We start from the raw sequence: 21,359 nt of genomic DNA, 5'->3' as shown, positions 1-21,359 counted from the left end.
ATAATTCGATGATGTGTTACTCAACATGAAATGAAACATGCATGCATATTCAAATTTTGGAATGCATAACACTTTTTTTCTCCAACGAAAATAAGAAATGCGTTATCTTCTTTACAGTTGCCACATATCGGATAATATTTTTCTGATTTTTGATGTTTTATTCTGTTTCATACAACTATAATCATTAATTGTTGCTTGTCTCTCTTAATATAATGTTAGATAAGGTTTATTATCAAAAAATTCAAACCTTAAAAACCGATTACTTTTAGCATATTTCTTTTCAAATTAAAAATTTCGCAACAAACATGGCACAGAATCAATGGCTGTTACTAAATGAAAAACCCACTTTATGCTTATCTGTATAAATAGTAAAATTATGGGCTCCAAATTGTAGGATTCTCATCTACAGAAGGTGTTTACACATATTTAGATCTGTTTTCGGGTCATATTATTAATGTTTAAATTGGAAGAACATTTTTTTAAAATGTTCAATTTGATAGTCATTTTTTATTCTGACACTTTGAATGATTTTGAAAATTATTGTCTTTGAAAGATCAGATTTCATATCAAAAATAATAAGGTGTGGTTAATTTTTCCCATGAAAACATTGAAATTTAAATATTAAAATTCATCAAATTAAAGCATATTCAACATTAATTTTTTAATGAATCAGAAAATTTCTTTTTGAATAGATGTAAAACCATATTTAGTTCCAAAAATTTTTATTTTTCCAAAGTTTAATTAAGTCCTGCAGGGACAACATCAAGAAAAGTAGAAAAATTTTAGTTATTCTTTATTAAACACAGAAATGCCAGAAAGAAGTATTTTCTTTAATAAGTAAAGAATAGACAGATTTAAAATAGATAGAAAATGCACTCGGATGCAAAGAACTTTTTGAAAAATGACATGCACACATAAAAATCACATTCAAAATGTGAACTCTGTCTTTTAAATATAAAGGTTTTATTTTAAAGAAAACCTTATTTTTAATAATTTTCAAAATGATGAAATATACGTTATTTTTCATTTTTCGGTAAATTCAATTCAACTTTTATTTCGGAGGCTTAAGTTCGTTTTACTTTCTTAGAACAGCACATTTTTTCCATTAAAATTAAAGATGAAATTAATATTTAAGCAGATCAAATAATTGCATAATATAAATTTTTATAGTGAAGTCAATATCACTTCACTTCCGGAAGGGAATAATCCAGGGCCTTCTCAACAAGGAATTTCAAGTGAACATGATGATAGTAAGTAGACATTTTGTCGCTTATTTCTATTTCTATTTTCCTTAATATAGCCTCAGTAAGCTATTAATCAATGTTACACGGCCATCTAGAGGCTTTTTTTATTCCAATTTTTTCCATAGACATTTTGCTGTTTAGAGTTTTAGTTTAAAGCGTTGCATACAATAAACTGTTATACATGCAAATGACATTATGTTTTTAATTTTTGTTGAGTTTATGACACCAGAATTTCGTTTTTGTTAGTCAATACTAAAAGTTTAAAAATTATCAAATAACTAATCACAAATTCTAGAATCATATTTTACTGCAGAAATCTGAAAATGTATTACCATGAGTAATTTAGAACTAATTCTATTGAAGAGTAACTCTTAATGAATTTCTTTACTCCAAGGAACACTTAATAAATTACAGAAAATTCGAATGTCCATAACATTCCCATTTGACATTATAATTCTTCTTGAATTTTCAGTAATAAAATATTCAGTTTTCTTTATCCTCGCAATCATCATTCTTGTGCATCTTCAGGGTACTGTAATTTGTCTTGCTATGGTGTGCAGCAAATATTTCTATATAATTAAATTTTGCTTATTTTAATAATTTTGGATAAGTTAATAATTACTTAAGATAATCCACACTTGGTAAGCGATTGAAGAAAAAAAAAATTATGAAGTGTAAAGATAAAACTGTTGTATGAAATTTTTTCGTGTTTGCTTTAAAGAAAAATTTCATTGTGCGATATTTTCAATTAATTATTTTCCATCAATTATTTTTCATTTTGTTATTTACTTTTAAATTAAATACCATCGAAAAAATTTTCTTCAGTGGATAAACGCTTAAAACATCGTTTCTAATATTTGTAGTATCTTTTTCTGTTATAACTTTATGATAGAACCAGCAGAAGTGGTCTCCCCAAAACTTTCTCGCGCACTCTCTAATGAAGGTGTTATCCCAGAAAACACCTTGCATAGCATCGTCGTACAATAGTTACGTAATATCTTTGACATGAATTTATCATGTTTACTGAATCTATTTTGTCATCTTAGACGAGTTATTTCGCGACTAATCCCTGGTATGCGGATAACCGTATATGAAAATCGAATTTGTGTTCCAGATGCGTTTTTCCCAACTAATTGACACCAAAATATGACACAAAATTACACTTGTAGTCTTGAAATCACATATCAAGTTTGATATATTGAAGCGTTTTTGGGTATCGTTTTTAAATATTTCTAAAAGGACAGACCGGTAGACGGTCACCCCTTTTGGATTTGGCTCACAATTTAATAAATATCTAGACTATAGATTTTAATTTTATGTTTCAAATCTGATGTTATTTAACGAAAATGTGTTTTTCGAACTCATGGAGGTCTAAAATGTTTAGATTCGTCAGAATCTCGAGTTCGAATTTTTTGACGATTACTATACATACATTCTACGTATACGAGAAAGAAAAAACGGTTGCAATGTTAATGAACATGTATTACAGAAGAAAATAGGGACTGAGAGAAAAAGGAGGCAATTAAGAAATTTTCTCCCTTTAAAAAGGTGGATATAATGTTTTTTCTAGATTTTCTTCCTGGTGACAGAAAAATCTAAACAGGAAAAATGCGTTTGAATATTGACGGATTTAAATATCATGCGTACGGTTAAATAATACTAATTAAATTTATATTGTGAAAAAGTTGTGGATCAAATTTATGTTACGCAGCCCCTATACATAAAACGCCGTTGCAGATGGCAAACACTGAAGTGTTAACACTTAGAAAGACGAAAAATGTATCCTTAAAAATCAATACAATAAATCAAAAGCTATTATTCAAATTGAAATTGGTTTAGTTTAGTTTTAATATTTAAAACTAAAATAAGGGATTCAAGTCTTTGATAAATTATTCTTGATTTACATTAGAATAAATTTATTAAAAAGTGTAACTTACAAATTTAGGTTACTATGTAAAATACCTTATATTTAAAAGCTGAAATTTCGCGTCGCTATCATTTGTAGGATGTTAGAAAATATTATGATGACATAGTCTATCTAAAAATATAAATAGCATATGTTTACACAAAATATTTTGAACGAGTTAACAGTTTTTAAAATAGTGATTAGCACCTTATGTAATTAATCCTATCGTCATTGTTGTTAAAAGGCATTTATTAATACATCAACCAATAAAACTGAAAGAAGAAATTAACGTGCTATAAAAATGGCAAACCTGTTCAGATATTTTAGCTGACAGTTTGAAATGATTGGAAGTTACTCGGAAAAGCTCAAATAACACGTCATCCAATAAAACTGAAGGAAGCGATTAACGTGCTATATAAAAATGACAAACTTATTCAGATATTTCAACTTATAATTTCAGATGATTGGAAACATTTAAACACGTTTTATGTTCACCACACCTACATTTTAGTATTTTTGACCCCCTCCCCTTTATTATATTTTGTATTAAAAGCAAGCGTGCTGAAAACATAATTTGGTCTTACATCAAGCGATAAAATTCTGAATTATCAAAAGTTACATGGAAAAATTGTAGATAAAAATGTTCAGTGGAGGATGATCGATGAAAAGGATATAACATGAAATCTTTGATTTAACAAAAGATAAATTCTCAGAAAATTTATGAAACGTTGATATAAGGGCATGAATAAAATGAATACTTCTTTAGTAATAAATCGATCATTTCATAGAGGGAAGTGGAGATTGTAAGAGCGATGCAAGCTTAGAGTGACAGTCGACCTTATGCGGTGAATAAAACATCGAACGTCTGCAGTCTTTAGTAATTTACGAACGCGAATTCCCTCCACGGCTAATAATTGACGAATTGAATAAAGGAAAAATCCCCGCACCTTCCTTCATCTAACAGGTTCCTGATCTAATTGCTTCAACATTTTAAACATTTTAGTATCTTTAATTAAACTGCATATAAATTATTTTAAGGATATATATATATATTTTCTTTTTGCGCAATTTATACACTTTTAATTCTCTTAATTAAAGTATATATATATATATATATATATATATATATATATATATATATATATATATATATATATATATATATATATTCACCTTTACAGTTCCGGGAAGCTCAAAAGAACCAAACTTAAAGATACAAAAAACCACTGAGAAACCAATAAGTAAGAGGAAAAGATCGGTAAGTCAAATGCATGTACATTACTGGATTTTTTTTTCTTTGGCATGAATTTTTAAAAGATTGTTGATTAATACTTGTCTTTAATTGATTGCAATAAAACTAGAATCACAAATTTACGTTGTAACGTCGGCGAACAGATTTTTTCTTTTTTAGGCAAGGAAAATAAGAATTACTTTATACACAAGTAATAAATAATATCTTAATTTAATAACCCGGACCATAACTAAAGGTTATCTAACCTTGTTGCCGTCTATTATCATCTAGATGAAATTATTTCATAAGTGTAATTTTTGGGGAGTAAAAGAAATGTCAAACTAATTCTAGTAAAGATCTAAAATGTTTGAGACTTTTGAACACTTTATTTTATAAAATATGCCGAATCGACGTCATCACGGGAGCGGAAAATCGGAGAACATTTAATTAATTTATTTTTTGAATTCAGATTTACAGTGCACGGAAGACGTTGTGCATGGTCATCGGAGATAGATTCAATGATCCTTCAAGACTTAATTGCATTAATTAGTGAAAGTAGAAAGTCTGGTGAAAGGAAATTTTAACTAGTTGTCTTCAATAAGTTGTAGCTTGGGACCGCGATAACCATACAGGCACACGAATACGTGATGGTAATAGAGAGCAGACATTCTCAGAATTCGTCACGAATGCGAAAACTTAATGAAAATTTACATGGCATGAATAGTAATTTTTTCTACATCGAACTCGGTCTAATTTTCTTCCGGTCGAAATGGATCAAAAGGAAATTAGGTGCATTGGAAATTCACGCAGATAATTAATTAGGTGCTCTCAGAGGTGCATAGGTTGCTTCGCTGTTTACTGAGAGGTTATGGCACCCAATTTATCGAAGGTAGCGATCATGAAAGACTGGGCATGAAGAATAAACCGAAAATGGAATGGTGTGAATTGCCATCACTTGAAAAGATCCATAATTCTTTTAAAACAGTGATACTATCAAATATAAGCAGTGCGGACAATTAAATGTAATTAATGCAACAGTATTAACATTCCTTCTTTACTGTGGTAAAATTTAGTAATGTATTAAATCACAAGAGCCGAAATTAAATGCCTCCAGAACTACTTGCCTTATTGGGACTCTAAAAATGTAGTGGTCAAATAAAATTTCGAATAATGAACTGTATGAATTTCGATAATGAACTTTTTATGAAGCACAAAATCAGTTCCATAACTGAATATATAAACTTTACTTTCTTCTAAGTGCTGATGAATACTGTTTGAGGTATTTGAACTCTCAGATACATTTTAGTAGCTCTTATCAAAGGAGCAATTTGTGATGCAAGACACAATAGTTTCAACTTGTTACCCGAATATTTTCGAGTATTAACATTTTTTGACAATTTATATAACATATTTAATTTGTGTTTCACGCAAAAATATGATTAATTATTAATTCATTTTTTTAAGGTTAAACCGAAAAAATCTCCAGAAAGAAAGAAATTGCCGCGCCGACTAACTGATATGTACAAGAGGTAACTGATATTGTTAAAATATTTTAATATTTTGGTATATTTTATTTATTGCTGACATATATTATATTGATGTTGCATATATTATATTAATAATTCGATGATGTGTTACTCAACATGAAATGAAACATGCATGCATATTCAAATTTTGGAATGCATAACACCTTTTTCCTCCAACGAAAATAAGAAATGCGTTATCTTCTTTACAGTTGCCACATATCGGATAATATTTTTCTGATTTTTGATGTTTTATTCTGTTTCATACAACTATAATCATTAATTGTTGCTTGTCTCTCTTAATATAATGTTAGATAAGGTTTATTATCAAAAAATTCAAACCTTAAAAACCGATTACTTTTAGCATATTTCTTTTCAAATTAAAAATTTCGCAACAAGCATGGCACAGAATCCATGGCTGTTACTAAATGAAAAACCCACTTTATGCTTATCTGTATAAATAGTAAAATTATGGGCTCCAAATTGTAAGATTCTCATCTACAGAAGGTGTTTACACATATTTAGATCTGTTTTTGGGTCATATTATTAATGTTTAAATTGGAAGAACATTTTTTAAAATGTTCAATTTGATAGTCATTTTTTATTCTGACACTTTGAATGTCATTGCAATATAGAAGTGGAATTTCGGAGTTAAATATCGCACTTAAAACTTTTTCTTGACAATACAAGAAGCGAATTTTAACATTTTTCTCCACTCTGCTTGTTTCTAATTTTGCATTGTTAGAAACCTGTGCCATAATCATAAATCCCTTGCTGAAATTTTTTTTTCGTTAATGGAGCCAGGTTGATACATTCTGTTTCTTCATTTACAATTCTATAAAAAGATGTTTTTTTGCTGCAGCCGTTTAGTTAAGTCCTAGACTTAGTCAGAGATCGCGATGTATTTCCATTTATCTCCGGTAAAATAGTTTTCATACAGGGTTTTACTAATTTTTTTGCGTTGAGCAGTATACCTCAGCAAAAGGCGATAAAAGTTAATTTTTGTGCTCTTTTTTAAAATTGTAAATCATGACTTATTATTTTATTTATGGTTTCTTCAGATGTACTTAAAGATTTTGTAAACGGTATCTGCGATGGCGGAGTTTAACTGGTTACCATCGATTTTGTTTAATAAATATTTGAAGCAGTACTACTTTTTTCAAACTTTCGTTTGGAGCCTTCTTTTCATGTAGAAGTAGTGACTGACGATTCTTCCATTTTTTTTAAATTAATAATATTACGTATTTTACTCACAATGATTTTAATACTAAGCATTTCACAGCATTTAATAATCATAGAATATGAATATTTCTCGTCGGAAAACTTAATAACCTATCCTTGAATTCAGAACATATTTATATTCGCATTTTCAAAGAAAAATAAATCTAAAAGTAGGAGACGATATTTCTCGTTTCAAATAATAATTTATAGTCAGAAATCTGTACTACCTAATATTCGCTTTTTAAAAATTTTCTTGTCCCATTGTTTAAAAAATGTGTAAATAACCACTATATTTTCTCTGATGAGGTGAACTATATCTACTTTCTCTTACTGACTCTATTTATTTTCATTCTCTGAGTAAGGCATGACGAGAATTTCAAAAGGCGTGAATCCCGCTACGCATACAATTCTGAGAAACACAAAGGTGGGAGAATTTAAGAATGTTAATGTAATCTCCATGTTTCATAATGCTCGTAGTAGAGCGAATAAGCACTTCTTTTCATCAGCGCATCAATCCTGGATTATCAAATAAGAAAAGTTGTCAACTTTCTCCGGGCTTCGTATAATTGGGGTAGGGGTCCCTGAAAATTTCGATATTTCCTGAGTATATTAGTTATATGTTTTCATTCAAATTACAAAGGCCATGCATTCGAAATGTTTTAACTTCAACTCAAGTAACGATTGAAATGCTAAAACATTATTTTAAAGTTTCTAATGAATTATATTTTGCAAGTTTTATGTTGTGCTGTTTGGAAACATAAGAAACATTGCTTTATATTTTTAAATTGTTTGATTCCATTATTTAAAATAATTTAGATAGTGCTCAAAATTAGAATTTTACTATTTTCTTAAAAAGTTATTTTTATTTGAAATTTTGTATATGAGAAGTACTGAAACCAATTCTCTCAAAAGGGTCGTGTAATTAAATATTTCTTCAATTTATTACAAGTTTCTACATATAACTTTTTACAAAGATAATTTAGATTAATAAAAAATATTTAGGTTGGAAGTTCGAGATTGGAATAGGGTCCCTGTGATCTGTATTGTCTAAGGACAAGTAGAAGTTTTAATCTCTCCCCAAGCGCATGTTTCTTCATGGAGTCTCTTTTCTGACGAATTATATTTTTCAATATCTAGCGAATTCTATATATATATATATATATATATATATATATATATATATATATATATATATATAATCTTGTTATTGCAAAATATTAATATGAAATGCGCAATTTTGTTGAAATTGACATCTTTTTTTTTTAAATTACTCCATTATTCTGTATTACAATTTGGACAATTAAAGCATTTCCTTTTGGAATGATTTTTTCTGCCTGGTTGTTGTTAGATTTTGGTTGCTGCACCGCGTCATACGTAATTCTGAAGATAAAAACTACTTAAACGGATTCTGTGCAAAGTTTTTTTTCATTTGGATAGATCACAAAAGCAAACTATTTTTTCTATAAAAATTGATCAGTTAAACATAGTTATTTGCACTATTATCAGAGCCTGACTAAGGCAGGGGCATACGGGGCAGTTGCCCTAAGCCTCCACATCAGAAGGGTGCCCCCAAATCGAATACAAAGTTTATTTTACGTTTCCTTCTTTCATGTACTTTTTTTTCACAAAATATCAGTACAGTAAAAAATCTGTCAGTTTTATGTTAGCTTCTTCATTAATCCATATTTCATAGATTATTCTATACTTATGGATTTATTACGAAAATCTATACTTCGTAAATTTAGAGGGATCGGCCCAAATCAGTTTTTGGCCGTGGCCCCTATTAGGCTAAGTAGAACCCTGACTATCATAAATCATGTGAAAATACATAACTTTAAAGGAAAAATCAGTTTTTGTGAAAACGTATTTCATTATTTCTCCAAGAAAGTTGGGCAATTAGAGCACTTCTTTTGCTGTTGTTGTTGCTACACCGTGCAATATGTAATTCTGAGCTGAGAATGACAACCTACATTAACGAATACTATACAAAATCGGAATTTTTTTAGAGGATACTAAATTTTTTGTATCGAAATTTATTATTGAATTCTACTTATTTTCATTATCATGAATCATGTGAGAAACAGTATTGCCGGTAGAGAAATCGGTCCAAATTTCTCGACTAAATGCAAATGTTTGCTTATCCACTCTACGTGTAGGTTCAGTTGAAAAGATGAAATATACCGAGTGTTTAAACAATGCTGAATTTTTCAAACTTGGATTCATAAACTTGGATTCATCACAGTACGTGTCAGAATTACATATGCTTAAATCTTTGTTATGGCGCTGAAAATGAGCTCAACTACTTTGTTTCACCATAGATTTTTAAAACGGAGCAATATGTTTACAGTATCGGGTTTGGAAAATTAGAATCTTTATGCGAAGGGGAATAAAGTTCTTCCATGTGAATGGTTTTAAAATACAAAGCAACTTTTTCTCTTTTATTTACCAGATTACCGATTCCAATTCGTCTAGTCGAGGTAGAAAAAGAGGATTCACCTGGTAAGTGTTTTTGTCCTCTTTCTATACGTAATTCATTCTTTATATATATATATATATATATATATATATATATATATATATATATGAAATGAAATTTAATATATATTTTAATTATTTAAACATAAATTTAAAACTTATTTTTGATCTTCTTCATAGGACAACCGCCAAGAAAACGATTCGTGAAACAATTTATAAATTTTCCAGGTTTGTTGATATTTTTTAAAACAATTCAGATGATTCGAAATTATTACTAAAGTTAAAATTTTATTGGAATTAATTTTTCTGATTTAAAATTTAGTGACTGCTCATATTAAAAATATTAAATCACTGCTGATGAGAAAATATAAAATTTTGAAATCTCTTAATAACAATAAATTATCTATTCAAAATGTAAATGATGGCATCCATCACGTTATATGCAGTGTCTGAAAATGGACAATAATTATTTGTATGTTTATTGTTTGCAAATATATTTATTTTCCTATGAATTATATAGAATTTCTATCAAGGATTTATCCAACCTAAATAAATAGATTTTTTTTTAGAATTTAGCAACATATTTACTTAAAGTTATTTAAATGATTAGCAATATCCACAGGAAATTGCTGGAGAAATGATACTTGAAACAATAATCCTCATTTGGCTTCTTGCTACATCTGTGTTATGCAGATATGTGACATGCTAGGTCATTAATCATCTAGTCGAGAAAGAAGTTAAACGAAATATTAAATAATACATTCCAGAATTAAAGTTTAAAATTCGGAATTCGAAGTGTATTGAGTCCCATTAGAATTACCTCCGAGGCAAATTTCATATATTTAAACTTGAAAAAATTCCCCTGGACACCGCTTTCGAATTGACTTTTATAAACAAAGTTTTTTCGTTTCTTGTGATATACATGATGGTGCTTATCTTTCGCTTATTAGTTTGTGTACCTCGCGCTTCTACGATTTAAAAATTAGTATTAAAATTATAGGATTATAAAAAAATTAGTATTTTCTTTTTGTCAATATCTTTTTAAAAGCATTTTTTAAAGATATATATATATATATTTTTTTACAATTACGAAGGTCGGATTTCTTTTCCACCTCTGATAAACCATGAAAAAGTATAGAATAAGATGAAAGGAATTGCAAAATTTTGTATACAGTCACATTTATTATTCGCCTAATCGCAATACAAACATTTGCCATATCGATGGGTGAGGTTTATCATGCCTTCTTGAAATACAACTAGATTTCAAATTTTCAGACTTACAAGAAAAAACTATGATTAATTAATTAATAAGCACTAAGTCAGTTACAATCAATGCATTCATTGCATAAATTATAAAACATTTTTGCATTTATTTATTGTTTATATTAAATTATATAATGTATGAAATATTGTTTTGAAGATTATGTGTTAATTTTTTGTATCTCATTATTTGTTCAATCGGCATTTTAATGAGTCTGAAAAAATAATTCTTTTATCATTTATAGAAATTCCTGAAAGAAGCGTTTCCGAACAGGTAAGCTGCACGCTTCTACGTTTTCTGAAATTTTCCTTTTTTTTTCTTTTAAATGATTTTATAAATAATTACCAATAACATTTAAGTTTTTTTAGTTGATTGAATTATAAATTAAATTACGAAATATTTTTCTGGTGATCATGCACAGCTTTTTTTTAATTATTATTATTAATTTTTGAGCTCATGAAAACGGCCCAAAATTATTGATGAACATGATAGAATTGTAGAAAGGTGTCATATTCGGAATTAAAATATTCTTTATTTTCCAAAAATTCTAAACGGGAAAAATATAGCTGAATGCTTTCTTCAAGGATTTAAAGGGATTAAGGCTCTCTGACAGTGAAACTTTTATTCCAGATCCGGATTAGATTGCGTAGACAGCTAATCAAAATTCTGATAATTAGAGAAATATATTTAATTTAGAAGACAATTGATGCAAATAAAATTATATTCTTATTACTATGAAATAAGAAAATAAGCTTTATCTTAAAGTTTAGGTATTTGTATTTTCTGAATAAATAGTGGATATAAATTTATTAAATAAATGCATTAAGTTTAAAATAGATATTTTTTTGGATGAAGTTTTGAATAATACATATATTTTACTATTTAATCATGTTTGATGACATTAAAATTCGAAGTGCGCGTGTAATCTTGCAAGTTATTTTTAAAAATAAATATGCCATTTCATTGTTTGGCTCATGTTCTTTTTTCATTTGATCTGCTCTTATAATTTCATGTTTTTTTATCTCTCAATATGCTGCTGTATGTCAATTTTTTTTTTCTTTTGTGCATCCTTATAATGCGTAAAAATTCTCAACATATCCGTAAATACGAGCCTTAGCACATTGAGGAAATTTCGAATGGCGAGCTAGGGAAATGGAGGCGGTCATTCTCCTTCAAGTCAGAAAATTACCATCCAAATATTTGCTCATCGAAAATCAACCATTCATTTTTAACCGAATCGACGTCATCGCGGTAGCGGAAAATCGGAGAACATTTTATTTATTTATTTATTGAATTCAGATAAACGATAAACGTTGTGCATGGTCATCGGAGATAGATTCAATGATCCTTCAAGACTTAATTGCACTAAATAAAAATTATTTTAGTTTCATTCGTCTTCATTCAGCGTTCATTTGTGTTAATTTCTGATAGTTTATACCTTACTATATTTCAGTTGACTTTTCTTATTTACGTATTTTTAATTTGAGACTTGAAAAAATTCATTTAATTCTATCAAACAAGGTTTATTTCCTGAAACTTTTATGGTAAAATAAATGCATGTTAATTTCGTTTCTAAACAATTTATTGAAGATAAGACATTTTCAAAGCATGATCGTTCATTTTATGAATCGCATTATAAAAACATTTTCTATACTTGAGATATTTTTGTCACAACAGCAAGAAAGATATCTTAGAAGAACAGGTGCTAATTGTAAGAGAGACACACACACGCACAAATGCAAAACCTACTGACTCGATCTGTTTAATTTGCCAAGTATCTCTATATTTGGAGCAAAAACCAAATAAACTTTTTTTTTGTACTATAGAGTAACCCAGAATAATATTTTATTAACTTTGAAAAATAATGCTTAACTTGTTATAGTAAAATTTTCGGTATCTACATTTTAGTAATTTAAGTAAACTTTTTTTTTTTTTCATTTTCCATCGAATCCTAATATTAAAATTTATTTATACAGAATCCATCTACTCGAGGAGATGAATCTACTGATGTACCAGCTTTAAGGTATTTGGTTATGTTTTATGATATCATTTTACTCATTTACTGATATAAGTTAAATGAATTTTTAAACTTTTATATCGAGATAAAATAATCATCTGTAAAAACTCTTAGAATGCAATAGTTAGATTATTCTAATTTAATTGTATTTCCTCTTTACTTATTTATTACTGGTCTAATTATGCCATATTTTATATAGAAATTTGACATACTCGAATTATCAAATTTTCCATCATTTGATGTCATTTCTCTAATATCAAATTGAAGAAAATAATTCTTTTTTATATTCTAGTGATCAGATATTATTAAAATTTTAATACTAAAAAATACAAAAAATACATTCAGAAGATACTGAATGAAAGTTGAAATCAGTTTTTGAAAATTATTGTCTTTGAAAGATCAGATTTCATATCAAAGATAATAAGGTGTGGTTAATTTTTCCCATGAAAACATTGAAATTTAAATATCGAAATTCATCAAATTAAAGAATATTCAACATTAATTTTTTAATGAATCAGAAAATTTCTTTTTGAATAGATGTAAACCATATTTAGTTCCAAAAATTTTTATTTTTCCCAAGTTTAATTAAGTCCTGCAGGGACAACATCAAGAAAAGTAGAAAAATTTTAGTTATTCTTTATTAAACACAGAAATGCCAGAAAGAAGTATTTTCTTTAATAAGTAAAGAATAGACAGATTTAAAATAGATAGAAAATGCACTCGGATGCAAAGAACTTTTTGAAAAATGACATGCACACATAAAAATCACATTCAAAATGTGAACTCTTTCTTTTAAATATAAAGGTTTTATTTTAAAGAAAACCTTATTTTCAATAATTTTCAAATTGATGAAATATATGTTATTTTTCATTTTTCGGTAAATTCAATTCAACTTTTATTTCGGAGGCTTAAGTTCGTTTTACTTTCTTAGAACAGCACATTTTTTCCATTAAAATTAAAGATGAAATTGATATTTAAGCAGATCAAATAATTGCATAATACAAATTTTTATAGTGAAGGAAATATCACTTCACTTCCGGAAGGGAATAATCCAGGGCCTTCTCAACAAGGAATTTCAAGTGAACATGATGATAGTAAGTAGACATTTTGTCGCTTATTTCTATTTCTATTTTCCTTAATATAGCCTCAGTAAGCTATTAATCAATGTTACACGGCCATCTATAGGCTGTTTTTATTCCAATTTTTTCCATAGACATTTTGCTGTTTAGAGTTTTAGTTTAAAGCGTTGCATACAATAAACTGTTATACATGCAAATGACATTATGTTTTTAATTTTTGTTGAGTTTATGACACCAGAATTTCGTTTTTGTTAGTCAATACTAAAAGTTTAAAAATTATCAAATAACTAATCAAAAATTCTAGAGTCATATTTTACTTCAAAAATCTGAAAATGCATTACCATGAATAATCTACAACTAATTAATTAAAGAGTAACTATAAATAATTTTTTATCACAAGAAGCTCTCAATAAATTAGAAAATTATTCGAATGTGTACGCGATTAAGGAATATCCATATCATTCATATTTAAAATTAAAATTCTTTCTGAATTTTCGGAAATAAAATATTAATTTTCTTTTTCCTCAAAATGATAAAAGAAAGTCATTCTGTCTAGTTTGGGCACAGTGGCACAACTTGCATTTTGATCTTCTGGGAACTGTTTTTTGTCTCTATGCTCTACAGGAAAAATTTGTGTATAATAAAATTTTGTTCTTTTTATAGATTTTTATATTTTAATAATTAGTTGCGATAGTGTACAGCTGGTAAGCGACAGTAGAATAAAAAAAAATAAGGAAGATTGAATTAAATGCTACAAAATATATCTTTCGCAGCAGAAACACTTTTAAATTCCCCTTTTAAATACATACAGTATGTTTTTTCCTGTAAATGTATGATAGGAAAAAAAAAAAAATAGAAATGCACTGCCCATGCGCTGTAGAAGAATCTGGACTGATAGATAAGGCTCTCTATCAAAAAGATTTTTTTTTCTCCTCTGAAAACACAGAAATGAAGATCTTTTGTATTTGCAGGCTTGATTTGCATCAAGCAAATTGCAGAAGCAGTAATCAGGACTCATGGATACATTTGATTCGGCTATGTCATAGACACGACAAAGAAAAAAGAAAGATCCTAAAGACTGAGAGCTTTATAAGAAAACATACTCTTGAATGGGAACGGATTTACATATCATGAGCAAGAATAAATACATTAGTAAATAAATTCATATCCAGAACAGGCTAGAATAAATTTTTTTTGCAAAATTATACAGTTACAAGGAGTTGAAAAGTCATAAAACACAAAAGATTTAACATTTAGAATAAGATGAAAAGTGGTCACTCTTATATCTGAAACAATAAATTAAAAACTGTTATTTAGATTAAAATTTTGTTTGTTAATTTTTTAAATTTACGTAGTGCGTTCAGGGATTTGTCAAAATATCCTGAATAAATATTTTAGAAAATTATTTAATAAAATTTATTTATGAATTTAACTTCATTTGTAAATGCATTATAAAGGGTATCCCAAAATTTAAGCAAGATTTCAATTTCCGTTAATTTTGCCACCATTAGTGCAGTAAAGTTTTGTACACCCTACTAAAAACATTTTACAGCTGATAGTTTATGAGTAATAAAAATAGAGCGGTACTCTATAAACAACGTGCTAATGCAAGATTTGAATTAAATAAAGAACTCGGTTTTTTTTTTCTTTTAATTGTTATATTTGAATTGAATCGCAATGTACACATGATAGAGCTATGTATGGAATAACACATAAGAGAAATGGTCTTCGAAGCATAACTTGCACGTGGCACTCTTTTGTCGAAATTTTTCATCACCATTTTACATAAATGTGGCTGAATTTCGTTCATGTATGGTTGAATTATCTCCTTTAATGCACGCATGCCTGTGGTCTTGTTGAGATAGAGCTTTTACTTCAAATTACCGCTTAAAAAGAAATCCATTGGTGTTAAATAACACGATCTAGGGAGGCAATTCTGAAATGTTCAAATTGTGCGCACCAGACTCTCTTTATTTTTGAAATATTATTCAACAATGAAAACTCGTTGTTCCATCGTGTAACACTCCATTTTTAGTAACCCTAAACTGTCAGCTGTCAAAGGACTTTTTAATAGAGTTGCTAACGCCTTACTGCACAAATGGTGGAAAATTGAATTCTCGAGTTAATTTTGGGACAACCTTTATTTGAAATCAGAAACTGCGAGTCATTATATATATGTTCAGAAATTTCATGACATCAAAATTATCAAAGGAATAAGATATGCACAGCTTAAGTTTTATGCAATATCTTGTGAACGACGGTCTTGTTTATAAAATAGTAATATCACCTTCTGCAATAGATCCCTGTTCCCATTGATGTTAAAAGGCATTTAATAATACAATTCCTAACAAACATGAGAACGAATATATACATTTAACAAAATAATTAGGTAATATATCAAGATCATCAATGACATAATATAAGATAATTTCCTCTTCTGAAAGTGTTTTAATAATAATGTTTGTCTAGCCATTTTAAACGGGAAAAAAAATCATTTGTAAGTTTATGCTATTTAAAATACTATTTTATTAAAGTTACGGTTATATGTGATATTTTTTAAAATTTTTTTTGGCATATTTAGAACAATAATCAAAGATGAAATACCTATAGGCATAAAATTCAACAACTCTTTTTTAACTGTTTAAACACAAAATTTTAACATATGTTTGCTTTTCTCCATAGGACAGCAACGTGATAAAGTACTCCGAAGATTTGTTAAGCGCTACAGAAAACTTCCAGATTCGTTGCTGTTTTTTAAAACAATTGATTCGAAATTATCACTAAAATTACAATTGAATTATTATTACTTTTTCACATTTAAAGATTAAAAGTTAGCAAAACTTTATTCGTAATTTACAAATCTAGAATCGCAGCCGATGAAATTTTTTAATAACATTAAAATGAGCATTCAAAATACGAAAGAATTTGCCCATTATCCTATGTTTGATACAAAGAAAAAAAATTTATTCGTACATTCGAAACTTTATAAAAATAATATTAAAAATGGAAAAAAAAATATTGTGCAGTAATTTTTTTGCACTAACTTTTAACTTCATATGATTTAGATACATGTTTTACCAAAGCATTGAATCCCTAAATTCAGTAGAACTGGTGTTTGAAAGTTATCAGAATTCTAGTATCTCTTACAGTTGGTTTACTTCATAATTTCTTACTTTTCATAAAGCTGGAACTACAACTTAATTGTAATTCATCATACTTCATGTACTTCATTCTACTATCTCCTGAAGTCGATTTTCGTTAATTTTAAATAGAAAATCCTCGTAAATAGTAAACCACTAGACTATTTTTTTTTGAACATATGTATCACAGAATTCTTGAAAGAAATTGTTCTTCAGTTACAATAATTTAATAGAAAATTATACTTACTTTTATCATTCAGACTACATGCTATACTCTCATTACATTTGTAAGTTCTATATTGAATATTTGGTAAATTCCAGATTGATGTTAAAAAATATAAGTTCTCAAATTGATTCGCATTGAAACTAATCTTTCCCTCGTAAGAAATATAGTTTTAAATTCGCCATTAGAAATGCTGTTCTTTTTTCACAAGATATGAAATCCTGAAAATTTTTCCAAACAATACGCGATTAAAAAGGAATCAAGATGAGTACCTGGAAATGAACTCAATTTGAAAGAAAATATCGTTTCAAATTGCATTATCCCTTCTCAAAACATTTTTAAAGTGAACTCTCACTATTACTTAATGAATTTCTGCCATGTTTCTAATAGTGTGTAAACAATCATTCAAAAAGAATTTTTCTTTGAATACAAAGAAATCTGTTAATGACATTTCTGAAATGAGTATTATTGATATTTTGAGTTCGAAATTTTGAAAACAATATAATCATTTTATTTAATTTTCTCCTTTATCCGGAATGGTGACACAGTATTCATTTAAATTCAAACATTTAAAAATTATCCTACTATACTATTTGATCAGTTTTAACAATGAATTTAACTAGAGAAGACATGAAAGAGTTGTCTGGACAGTAACAAATTAAAGAAAAATCAATTAAATACCTAGTTTTCAAGTAGATTTCTCCTTTATCATAAATTGGTAAAAGTGAAAATAATATAAAAGTATTTCTTCTTCTTGCGTACAGCCGACCACCCCGCCACCACTGAACGTAGCAGTATCGACAGGATAATATAAATGTACTGTGTTCTAAATGGAATTTATTACTTCATCTGTTTCAATTTATCTGTTTTTAATATATTTAAAATGCTCTGTTCTTTTTCAAATTGCCTTTTGTTAGTCCTTATAAATAAACTTGCAAATTGTTAACCAATTTACTCATTTTCAGTTCCCGACGTATCTGTTCCTGAAGAAGAGAAAGAAGATGATGAATAATAGAAAAAGTAGTTAAAATTTATAAAGATGTTTTTGACTTCATGTTTGAAGAAATACTCTGTTTACAACATTTTTTTATAAATAAATAAACATTATTAAGAGAAAATATGCGCTGGATGGAGTGATTTATTTTTCAATCAAGAAAGAGTAGAAAATTTTCATTTATATTCTATATTCGTTCGATATGTATATTCCGACAGTTTATAAAATTAAAGATGTTTATAAGTATTTAATACTTCAGATAATTTAATCTGAACATTACATTATGCAGTTGAGTAGCATTTCTGATAAAGTTGGTTTCGGTTTCATTTTGGAATTCACAGTGGAATTATTATTAAAGGTGTCATAATTTCAATTTGAAAGTTTTTCCTGTGATTGCTAAATTAGCGGTACAAAAAGGTATAATTTGCGAGAGGTTGAATGTAAATATTATTTTCACGTATATCAACCATGCCGTTGAGTACTAAATTAAAGAAAGAGGAGTTGCGGATTATCGCGGAAGAGTTAGGGCTTTCCGTTCCTGATAATGTTAAAGTAATTCAGTCTAGGGAGATAATTGAGAAAAGAGAAGTGTTTAAAACACAAACTAAAGTAGTCCAAGGCTTAGTAGATCAAGTAATAGCCGATACTCAGTCAAAGATAGTGTAAAAAAAATGAAAAAGAAAAAATAGAAAATGAATTGAAGTTAGAACTAGAAAAGTTAAAATTGTGTCAAATAGAGAAAGAAATCGAGTTAGCAAATGCTAAAAAAGTAGGAATGACGAATATTTTACGAGCGGTTATTACGTAACCAATATCATAAAGTCACAAATACCAGTGATCAATACTTTTCAAAGAGGGGTGTGATTCAAATCTGTAATCGAAATTCAATATTTCGATTACAGATTTTGGATCACGATAGAAAGTAACAATCGATACGATATCACTGAAATTTACAAGAGCGGCGACTTCACTGGAAAGTATCAATCGATACGATCTGTCCAATGGAAGCTCTCGAACAAAACAGGAAAGGAGAAATCTGAATGGATTGAAAAGTGAACGGACCGGAATTATTGGATTATTGGAATTATCATATCATTAAATTGCACATCACTGAAATTTATCGGCAAGGTGACTTCACAGGAAAGTGTGATGTCGCCGTTCCACTTCATGAGAATAACCTTAACTTTCCGATATTCACATTTGATGATGCACTATTCCATACAAATCCTTTTTAATTGCTTGTGACTTGACTTTGCATATATTCCGTTTACTGCTGGCGCCATCTATTAGTAGAATATAGAACTAAAGTAAACAATATAAAGAAATGACATATATATTAAATTCAAATTTTTCAGAAAATGGTTTACTCCAATAAAGAAATTGAATGAATAGTTTTGAAAAAAATCAAATTTAAGAAGTAAGCTGAAATAGATAAATTAATTCAATCACACGTTATTTAAATTAGTAAATTAAGTATTAATTACAATTAATAAATTTTATATTTAATATTAAGTAATAATTTTTAATTAATAATATGATTGAAATAACAGATATTTGGAACAAATATTTAAAAATAACAATAGCAAAATTATTTGTTATTCAAAAAATCGTGGATTATGCATCTCTATAAAAAAGAATCATTAAATAATATTCAAAGTACTGAAATCGTAGATTCGAGTTCATCAACTATTGAATGAGAAAGCTTAATAAAGTGTATCAAAACATTAACCATTCCCGTACCTTGTAAAACGGAATCCTTTAATTTATTTTTCAACTCTTTGGAAAAAGAATTCCAAAACAAAAATGTTTCAGAAAATTTGAAAGCAGAAATTCTGTTAAATATTTTGGGTGAAAAAGTTAGTAATGTGCTAGTTTATATTAATCAAGAAGATTTAAATGATTATAAGAAAATTAAGACTTTACTTTTAAAAGAATTTGAGCGCACCCCTCAGGAATGTTTAAATAATTTTAAAAAAGCTCAAAAATTCCCATCGGAGAGTTTTGTTCAATTTGCATTCAGATTAAGTGCATCTTTTGACTACTATTGTCAGTTGCACAAAGTGAAGGATTTCCAATCTCTATGCGAGCTTATAGTTTCCGATAGAATTTTCGAAACTCTCGATCGAGAATTAATGACTCACATTGCGGTAAAACAAGGTGAAAATTATTTTAAACCCCATGAGCTCGGCAGGGAGTGTGACATTTTCTTATCATCGAAAAGTAAATGTAAAAGTGAGATAAATAGTAAGATCGCAGCAGGGGAAACAAAAAGCTTTATGTGAAATAAATCGCAAAAATTTCTAAATTGGCGTTCTGATAAAACCGTTTCTAAAGTGTTCGTGTCAGAAATAAAAAAAAATTAAGGCTTGTTATGTGTATGAATAGTGCCAATCATCCTCTTTATAGCTGTTCCCAGTTTAAGAAACTTTCTGTATGGGAAAGAGTTGATGTAGTGAAACGGAATGATTTGTGTTTCCGTTGCTTGTTACCCCATAAAATTCGTGATTGTCGCTCTGATAGAAATTGTTTTTCCGGCAAATCTCATAATCGAATGTTACATTTTAAGCGCGAGGGAAATAATAATTCTAGTTCACCGTCTGAAAGTATTGCGATTCGTGAACCCATCCATAACGAGGATGTAGTACAGAGCCAAACGGTAAAAGAAACAGCGGCCAATACCCAGTCTAAGATAGTTGCGACGAGTTTTCAAAAGAGCCAAAGCAAAAACGTCCTTCTTAGTTCTGTTCGTGCATTGGTTAAAAATAAATATTCAGAGTTTGTGGAGGTTCGATGTTTATTGGATGTAGGAAGTTAGTCTTGTTTGTGTACGAAAGCTTGCGTAGAACGACTTCAGTTAAGATTGGAAAGAATAAATACTGTTGCATCATGTGTGAATGACGCTACTATGATGGTTAATAATTGTGTCAGAACAACTGTTGCAAATAATGATAGGAGCTTTGAGCGAGAATGGTCGATGTTAGTGGTCAACAAAATTACTGATGTTACCCCCAACAAGGTAATTAATGTAAGTATGGAGGTATTAGG

The sequence above is a fragment of the Argiope bruennichi genome, chromosome X1, assembly GCF_947563725.1.
Source record: "Argiope bruennichi chromosome X1, qqArgBrue1.1, whole genome shotgun sequence".
Classification (NCBI taxonomy): domain Eukaryota; kingdom Metazoa; phylum Arthropoda; class Arachnida; order Araneae; family Araneidae; genus Argiope; species Argiope bruennichi.
This window is presented reverse-complemented; position numbering follows the sequence as displayed.